Raw genomic sequence first — 7,838 nt, 5'->3', positions numbered from 1 at the left:
ATCGGATGCATAAAAGACGATTAACCCAAGTCACAAGTCATTGCCGCCATCATCATTATTTAACTAAACCTGATCTTAGCTTATAACTGTGACCATCCTTTCATATATATTCTATTTTCAAATTATGTAAAAGAGAATTTATTAATAGTATGATTTTGTACCAGTACATCTTCCCTCCTTTAAAATGGTAAGTCATATAAGCTTTCATGTAGCACGGTGAATATAACACCCTCCTCAAATTAAATTAGATAAAAACTTTGAGGAAGAACAATCCTGGTAACGACAAGTGGCGAGACTTTATTGGTTGGGACCAAAAAATCGGTAACACTCTATTTACACCTAATATTTAACCTGCCGTTAGTAACACCGTCAACATAAAGGTGGGTAGACAATACTTTTGTCAGAGTTTGCAGCTGAATAATTCGTTACACTTCGTTTACACCAGATACTTAACTGGACGTTAAGTTACGCCGTCGGTGTGGACAATACTCCCGTCAAACTCTATACCTAACTAATAAAACCTAAACCTAAAGAGAACGGAGCATCTGTTTGGTCCCATTTACATCTTCTGTTGCTTGCTTCTCTGCCATTTCTGTGCCTTCAAACCGAGCCTCTTTTAAACTCAACGTCTTCAATTCTTAACTCAAATCTTGAATTCTTCTTGATGTAATCTTAAATCCATCACAATCCCTTTAAATAGCCATCGATTGCAATCACCAGAACCTATTATTCATCACCGGACTTCCATTTATCAATAACAACAGCGAACCCTAGAAATTTCTTCTTCTCTGTTCATCAATTACATCTCCAATTACTTCTCAAACCCTAACTGCAATCTCGAATTCAAACTAAACCCATGTCTTACAGCCACATGAACTCTTTGATTCATTCTTAATCTTCTCTAATTCCACTGAATAATCCATGGCAGTGACATCTTCTTCATGGACTTTCTTATCTTTGCTCAAATCCATCAAACCCATCTGCGATTCATCAATAAATACTGTGAGATCTCAAGAAGCTCGATTAGAAACCAAATTTGGTGCCTTGATGCAAAGTAAAATCAGAAAGACGATGCAGAGGAAGAGAAGAAGAAGGTAACCCTTTTTCTGATTTTACTGATTACAGTAATACAAATCAAATTTCAGAAAAATGATTCAATGAGGAATTGCTAATATCGTGAATTGCAAGAATTTCTTAAATGCCTGCATAGACAGACTGGGTACCTATCCACTTGGTATTATAAAAAAGCTAGATTAACTGATTACAACTCTTCATGTCAACGATTTGTATATTTGATTTTATTATCTCTAATGGAATTGTTGATTGCGGTTTGTGGTTTTTGGGTTTAGGTTTAATTCCTCAGCTAAAGGAGGGAAAAGAAGTTGAAGAATGACAGACGCATGGGAATTCACTCGAATAGAGGTCCATTCCAGACTCTAACAAGTAAGTAATTTCTCTAGAGAAGCAAAAGAGATATTATATGGAATGAAAAAGAAACCATATGGAGTAAGGGTTGGTGTATTTTTTCAAGATGTTTATTTGCGATGAATCTTGCAGATTGCATTTGAAGCTTGCTTTTTGAGGAGGGGGATGAGATTCAGGTCATGCAGGAAATGGTTGTATACTGATGTGGAAGATGCTTCTGCAGCAGAGTTCACAGAATGTCTTGTTTTATTAAAAGCTAAACACGACCCCATATTTTTCAGGTTAGTAACGTTTAGTTGCTGCATTTGAATCTTCTTAATGATATTGCATGGTAAGAACATATTTAAGAGAATGCAAAAATTAGGAGTATACCAACAGATTGTGAAGAGGTGAGTATCCAGTTCTCATTCTTCTATGCTTTCATCTCTCTAAGACTCCAATATTTCTATTACTACTTTTATCTTCTTGCTCCTCGACTAAATTTAGGAGACACCACATAAAAAAGACTTTTTTATTAGTTCATCATGCTATATAGTGTTCGTGTATGACTATGGGGTTTCATCATTATTCTTCGAATATAAATTACATATAAGTACTTATGGGTTTTTTTTTTCTGGGGGGGGGGGGGGGGGGGGGTGGAGGGGTTTCTTAGAATATGGTACCAATGGACTTAGTTTGAGCAGTAATCTCTTTTTCGCTGACTGACAAGGTGAGTACTTAACGCTCTTTCTAATGTTGAAGCGTTTAGGATGTCTATTATATGCCTTTGTATGCATGGTTATCTCTCTCTTTTTTCTTTGTATGCAGCAATATGACTTGATCTACTTGAGCTGATATTTTTTGCATCCGGAGTAGGCTTATGAATTGATGGGGTTTCTTATGAACTCTGCAGATGCAGTAGCTGTTGGAGCAGTCAAGAAGTGATCATTGCCCTTGAGGGCAATAACATGAGATTTAAAATTTTGTGACTGGTCGAGGGTTGGTGTTAAAAGGAAACCATTGCCGGATCGCAGTTTTGCTAGGAGTTTTGTTGCACAATTGCTTTCAAAGGTATAAACTGCAAGAGCTGAAATGAAATGTATTATGAGTATAGTCTTGATAAACTAATTGGCATTAGTTTTTCACACAGCTTTGGTGAAAAACTGTAGCAAAATGGTTTAAACTGTAATATGTTCTCGAGAATGATAGTGTTGTAGGTGTGCAGCCAAATGTTAGAGGTCCTGGCTTTGTTACTTATTGTGTGATTATCTTGAGTATATGCTTTATATGTTTGGTTATAAGATTGTAGTCAATAGCATGTTTCCCACTTGGTTTGAAGAATGTGGCTTGCTGATTGCAATATGGACTAAATTGTTCCATTGGAAAAGTTAAAGTGTGGTACATTTGGTGAGTGTTGTTTGGTGTCCTACTTCTTCTCTTGCATGTCATTTCCTTTTTCCTCTGGTTTGAAACTAATCCATACCCATTTATACCTTATAGCCTGACCCGGTTATGGAGTTCTGCCGCATGACCTCCAGCTGATTGCACGTGCACATGAGTGTGTAATTGATGGAATTTTGCCCAGGGGCGATTATTGTTGTATGTGGCTTCCAGTTTTCTGATGTATTTTGTACAGGTTTTTGTATTTGGTTTACATTACAAGAAGCTCAAAAACCGGACTAATCCAGCTCACATTTGTAGGAGGGCTTGAATAAAAGAGAGAGTATTGATGCATTGGAGAAGTTGGTGGCGGGGTGGTGATAGAGGTGTTGGAAGTGGTACACATCTGGGAGCAAGGAATTTCAGTTTTAATTTTCTGCAATATTATGTTAGAATTAGCAAAATATTCTTATACATAACGCAATTCCTTGGGTTAGTATTTTTGTTGGTTGCCGCTTTGGTCTTTTAAACACTGCTTGATAACTAATTTTTCTATTAGTTCTTTTTTTTTTGTATGCTTTCTTCTTTTTTGTTGGATCGACTTCACAAGGATTTTTATTTTGATAACCGGTTAACTAAAACCATAACAACATATATACCTGTGAAAACGTTTATGCAAGGCATATTACAGAGGTTAAAAAGAGATCAACACAAGAAACTCACAACAAACGCGAAGCCTCGCATAATACAATTCTGATATTACTCTGAGGACTGATATTACTCTTAGCAGTTGGTATTAGCATCTCTTTGACTGGGCCGAAGCCGTGTTGTCCACATTCACTAGAAAATGAGCAGTCCCACTTCGATACGCTTTTCAACATTAACCTTGCAATCATTTACTGCTTCCATATGCATTGTTTCTTGGATAAAGACCAAAATGGCCAAGCAAGTGAGCAGGTAACTAAGATCAGACAACTACCTTATCTGATCCGAAATACACGCTTGATGGTTAAGAAAAAAATCGCTGGGGTTCCACCTTGCTTGCCAACTGTCATGGTATCCAAATAAAAAATGCATCACGACGGGGCGAGGCGAAGCCGAGCCATGAAAAATCAAAAATAAGCGACATGACGAGACGAAGTTGAGTCATACCAAATCAAAAATGCATCTTGATAGGACAGGGCGAAGCTTTGCGACACCAAATCCAAACTGCATGATGGGCAAGGCGAAACCACATCACACCAAATTAAAAATATGATTAAAAGAAAAAGATACCCGATTTACAGCACATCACACCAAACAAAAAATATGGTTAAAAAAAAAAATTGAATGGTTTTCTGGTCCGCCAGGTGCGTAGCACGAGCACAAAATCTAGTTAGTATTAAGTTGGGAGGGAGTTTGTTATCATGATGTCAATTCGTAAGAGATGTTTATATACGTAGAATGCAACATTGACTTCAAATGGACTACTTCAAGTGGTTTACCAACTACAAAATTTATTTTTTGTGAATTCAATACACGAAGTAGGAATAGCCGACGGAATATAAATAAGCCATTTTGCAACCTGTTAACTCATTTTGAACGTTTTAGTTTGCCACCCATTAATGATGCCAGGACTTAAGACACATGGAGGGGGATTTTGTATTTGTTTTGGATCCTAGTCTATTCTTTGGACGTAAGGCGGCTTCATTTGGCTAATGCCGAATGATTAATAATTTTCCCTTTCGTTAGGTGAAGAGCCAAGGCAGTGGTAGCCGACTGATTAGGGATTCATAATATCTTCTTTCAACGGCTATTTGCAGAGGAACAAAATCTTCAGATGTTCAAAATTCATTAACAAATAAATCAAATAGATTTTTTCTTTTTTGATGCATAAAATAAATACATAAGTTTTCTTTTCTGATGCATAAAATAAATTGATAAGTAAAAATGTTGCGGTACTACTTAAATTCTGTTTTATTTAGTTATTTTCTTTATTTAGAAGACTTCTTGCTGTGAAAGTCTAGATAGCTTTATATATGTTATTTTTGGCTTGTTTTCGACATTCAATCAATATAACTTAAGTTCTTTCAATTCTTTACAACACAGAGGTGGCTAATCTCCATAAAAAAAGATTTTATCTTAGGGTTCTAGTTGGTTTTGAGTTCTCCTTCAGTTTTTTTGGTTTAGAACCCTAACATCTGGTACAGAGCAGGTTAATTATATTCATAGAATTTCAATATTTTTTAATGACGATTGCGGAGTTAACTGATGAAGTTAAGGGTTTGAAGAACGAGATCAAAGAATTGATAGAGGGTTTAGCACAACAATGTCTCGATGAGATTAAGAAAGCTGAGATTAACGAAGGAGTTGCTAAGGCTAATCGTACAGAAGATATCTCTGCCCTCACAACAACATTGGCAACATCTTTATCAACAACTTTGACAACATCCTTGTCAACTGTTTTAGCAGCTGCTATGAAAGAAGCTATTACTGATGCTCTTAGCACGGGAAAAAAGGGTGATACTGGTTTTCCCTTTGGTGATCACCAACGAACTAATAATGACCATAATAATGGTAATGGTGGTGAAACTACACCCACTATTCGTACCGGTACAATCAACCTCAAATTCCCAACTTTTGACGGCGTTGATCCTGTAGGTTGGATTTTTCAAGCTGATCAGTATTTCAGTTTGCATGGGATAATTCCAGGCTTTAAAGTTCCAGTGGCTGGTGCTCATCTTAAAGGTGATGCAAACTCTTGGTATCGTTGGATTAAGCAGTCTCTTCCTACACCGGCTTGGGAAGAATTTTGTGTTCTACCGCGTAATAGATTTGCTGATCACAAATTTATAAATCCTCATATTGCTTTAACAAAGTTATCTCAAACAGGTACTGTTCGAGAATTAATTTCTGATTTTGAAAAATTACTTAATTTTATGCATGATCTTCCTACTCAATATCTTGTGGATTTATTCATTGCTGCTTTAAAAGTTGAGATTGGAACTGGTGTAAGTTTGTTTGAACCTAAGACTTTGTCCGAGGCTTTCAAAAAGGCAATACAACAAGAGGATTCAATACTTGCAGTTTCTTCTATTTCCAAACCCTTCCGTCAATTCAGACCAACAATAGCTACAAACTCCCAACCCAGAAAAAGCACTTTACCTTCTGGAGCTAAGAGATTAACTTGGGAAGAACAAAAAGAAAAGAGATACAAATGCCTTTGTTTTAATTGTGATGATTATTATAAGCCTGATCATTTGTGTGTTAAGCACAATTATTACTCCTAGATGCTGCGCCAGATGGAGATTCTACCACTCCAATTTTTGAGGAACAAACTGTCCCAATAACTTTTGATCAAAAGGACCAAGATTTTAATATTTCTTATAACTCTTTAATGGGTAATAATTTTCCAAATACAATGCGGATTTCAGGTCATACAAAAGCTCAACCTCTTACCATCTTAGTTGATTCAGGGGTTACTCATAATTTTCTTCACCCAAATCTTGCTAAGCAGTGTGGTTATTCCATTAAGTCCAAGGATTCATCACTCAGTGTCACGGTTGGTGATGGTGGTCAGTTACACACTAAGGGTTCTTGTTTCAATGTACCAATTAAAATGCAAAATTATATTTTTACGGTTGATTTTCATCTTTTGGACATTAGTGGTTGTGATGCAGTTTTAGGTGTTCAATGGTTGCTTACTTTAGCACCAATCATCTGGGATTTCAACAAACTACCAATGAAATTCAAGTTTCATAATGACGATGTTGTCTTATGTGGAGACAATTCTTCTTCAGTAATGATTATGGATACAATTCCCATGCAACATTTACTGTGTAGAGAGAATTATGGAATTTTTCTTCAGTTATCATCATTGAGTGCTGCTGTTACTACTGCGCAAATTTTACCACATGAGATTCAACAATTACTCTCCAATTTTGCTGATCTTTTCAAGATTCCAACTTCTCTTCCTCCTGAACGTGACCATCGTATTCCTTTGATTCTTGGTTCTGCTCTTGTAAATGTGCGCCCTTATCGTTACCCACATTTTCAGAAGGATGAAATAGACAAGACTGTTTCTGAGTTACAACAATCTGGGTTTATTCGACCTAGTTCCAGCCCTTATTCATCTCCTATTCTAATGGTGCGTAAGAAGGATGGATCATATCGGATGTGTGTTGATTATCGTGCTTTAAACAAGTTGACCATCAAAGATCGTTTTCCAATTCCTATGGTTGACGAATTATTTGATGAGTTACATGATGCAATGATATTTTCGAATTTGGATTTCCGTTATGGTTATCATCAGTTAAGAGTCCATAAACAGGATATTCCAAAGACAGCGTTTCGCACTCATGAGGCCACTATGAGTTTCTTGTTATGCCATTTGGATTATCCAATGCACCAGCCACTTTTCAGAGCTTCATGAATCATATTTTCAGGCCTTATTTGCGCAGGTTCGTGCTTGTTTTTTTTTGACGACATTTTAATCTATAGTAAAAGTCTTGCTGATCATGTCAAGCATTTATCTATAATATTTGAACTTTTACGTCAGCATAAGCTCTTTGTCAAAGAATCAAAGTATGTTTTTGCACAACAATCTATTGGATATTTTGGCCATATTGTTTCATCTGAAGGTGTTTCGGTGGATAATGAGAATACTCAATGCATCTCTTCGTGGCTAATTCCTACTACAGTTAAAGAGTTACGGGGTTTCTTGGGCTTAGCTGGCTATTACCGCAAGTTTGTGAAGGACTTTGGTAAAATTAGTGCTCCATTAACTCAACTATTGAAGAAGGATGTTATTTTGTGGAATGACAAAGCAACAATAGCTTTTAAATCACTCCAGCATGCTCTTACAACCACACCAGTCTTAGTTCTTCCAAAATTTTCAAAAGAATTCATGTTGGAATGTGATGCTTCTGGCAATGGTTAGGTGTTGTTCTTATGCAATCCAAGAGGCCAATTTCATATTATAGTAAGCCTTTATCTGAGAAGAATTTAAATCTTTCTATTTATGATAAAGAGATGCTTGCCATTGTGTTTGTAGTTCAAAATGGCGCCCTTATTTA

At 36.4% G+C, this 7,838-nt stretch overlaps 1 long non-coding RNA gene across 3 annotated transcripts; it reads left to right on the top strand.

The window, feature by feature from the left end:
- Window positions 1–560: 560 nt before the first annotated feature.
- On the top strand, window positions 561–3,352 carry LOC113308574. 3 transcript variants are annotated; one of them, XR_003339917.1, is made up of 7 exons: window positions 561–1,094; window positions 1,350–1,443; window positions 1,558–1,706; window positions 2,318–2,475; window positions 2,714–2,811; window positions 2,905–3,003; window positions 3,106–3,352. It is a non-coding gene; the product is annotated as an uncharacterized LOC113308574 (long non-coding RNA). The 3 variants fall into 3 exon arrangements; XR_003339916.1 differs by having other exon boundaries at window positions 2,707–2,811; XR_003339915.1 differs by having other exon boundaries at window positions 2,318–2,811.
- Window positions 3,353–7,838: the final 4,486 nt, after the last annotated feature.

This window comes from Papaver somniferum, chromosome 9, assembly GCF_003573695.1.
Source record: "Papaver somniferum cultivar HN1 chromosome 9, ASM357369v1, whole genome shotgun sequence".
In the NCBI taxonomy this organism is placed as follows: domain Eukaryota; kingdom Viridiplantae; phylum Streptophyta; class Magnoliopsida; order Ranunculales; family Papaveraceae; genus Papaver; species Papaver somniferum.
This window is presented reverse-complemented; position numbering and strand designations above follow the sequence as displayed.